The sequence below is a fragment of the Belonocnema kinseyi genome, chromosome 5 (assembly GCF_010883055.1).
Source record: "Belonocnema kinseyi isolate 2016_QV_RU_SX_M_011 chromosome 5, B_treatae_v1, whole genome shotgun sequence".
Classification (NCBI taxonomy): Eukaryota; Metazoa; Arthropoda; class Insecta; order Hymenoptera; family Cynipidae; genus Belonocnema; species Belonocnema kinseyi.
This window is the reverse complement of record NC_046661.1, coordinates 105,024,451-105,026,537: the sequence shown is the minus strand read 5'-3', so window position 1 is coordinate 105,026,537 and position 2,087 is coordinate 105,024,451.

The window sequence follows — 2,087 nt, the reverse complement described above, 5'->3', positions numbered from 1 at the left end:
AACAACATTTATTTCTCAACTAAAAGTTGCCAAAAAGAATGTCAAACTTCAGCAGTTCAATTGTTTTAGTTTGAAATATTTACGCACGTTTATGTTGGTACAAACTGCTTAAAAATCCCTAAATCTAGGGATCAAATCCCCAATCTGGCAACACTGACTTAGGTAGCTTGATTTATAACATACCACTGATATGTACGAGACATGACCAGACACCATTAGGAACAGCACTGTATTGTAGGACGCGCGCAACTTTTTGACGTAATTTCCGCTTCACGAGCGAGGTTTTGAGGAGTCACGTGACCACGACACGAAGACGAAAGCGACACTAAGGAGTGTGGTACAACGAGGTCCCACTGTATTTACGAATTTCTCGCACATGAAAAATATTTTAATTTTTCCCACACCAAACTATCCCGGAAACGAGCCTCCATATATGTTAAGGGCCGCGCAAGTCGAAGGCGCGGACCTTATCTGATTAGCCGAGTTCAGTCAATGTTAATGCTAAAAAGGAAACGGGAAATTGAAATGTCAAATAAAATGAAACATGAATAAGATATAGAAATGACCAAAGGATTTATTAAATAAACTCTCCCACAACTAAGTCCGGACTCACAATTTAAGGACGTGAACTCTACTCCAAATTTTAGGGCCGAGTACAAAATCTACAGCTCAACGAAGGAAGCTGCAGATGGTTTTCGAGTAGAGTATAATCTGCGTAGTCTCCGTTCAATCGCACTCCACACACCCCGTCACTCCACCCTCAAGCATCTCCACTTTCAGTTTCAGGCCCCGTCGGGGTGGTTCCACTTTCCGGAGTTACACGATTGGAAAAGGACGCACCCCGAAGACACCCGAACTTTTCAAGTTAAATCTGGTATTTTTATGGATATCGAAAGCGGAAGAGAGTTTCACACTCATAAATTAACAACTTTCCTGAACTTTCTTTCATAAATAAATTCAACAACTTTCTTTCTTTTTTGTTAAATTATTTTAGGATTCAATCAAATTCTACATTAACGTTCCTGCTTAAAAGTGAAAATTCAAATTTAACTTTACATCTTCGTGTATTGATTTCTTTTCAATGAAAAAAGGCAAAATGAAGATAATGAGAAACAAGGTTACACGATGGGAAAAGGACCCTCCCCGAAGACATCCGAACTCTTTCCAGTTAAATCTGGTATTTTTATGGATATGGAAAGCGAAAGAGAGTTGCTCACTCATAAATTAACATTTTTCCTGAACGTGCTTAGACGAACCGAAGTAAATTGTCAAAATAGCTGTTCCTGCGAAATCTGTTAACCCTGACCCCTTAGAGACTTATGTTCTCTAAACTAATTTATTTTTACCCTTTCATCCAGACTTAGTTCTTCTTCCTTAATGCTAATACAAATAAAATTCAAGGACTTACAAAAGTCTTAAAACTAGATTTACAATAAATGAATAAACCGCCGAAGCCATTCTTCATGGTTATCTCTGAAGGCAAATAAAATAACATAGTTGCTAAGTAAATGTACGCCCTTTACCAAGGTTTCTTCTTACAGATTATTAGTTCTGTACGTGAGAACTTTGTATTTCGAAGAATTCTGAAATCTTCCGTTACAAAATCGTTGTAAATTTCCCCGCGAACTTATTCGAAAGTTCCGGCATAAAATATTCGATTAATTTGATCGAATGCGATCGAGCGAGAAGCAATCGCGATAGTCGCTCGTTACAGCATTTCTACAAAGGGTCCATGGACAGTGTGGGAACCTTGAAGTATGTCGCCATTTTAAGTTCTGGTTCACTGAAGTCGGCACGATTTTTAAAGTTACACAAACGCAGATCCATAAAAAGGTATGAATCGAGCTATAAATTTATTAAAATAATACATAAAAATAAAAGCTATTAACCCATACATTTGAGGGGAGAGTTAATTCTTTGGAATAAATAAATAAAACCAGAAGCTATCAACCCACGATCTCAGGGGGATGCTTATTTATTTAAATGCATGAATAATACAATAACCTCAACTTGCATACAGGGGAGTATTTTATTTTATTTTAAAAAATTTGAAAAAAACTAAAAAACACCCATACCTAGAAGAATCT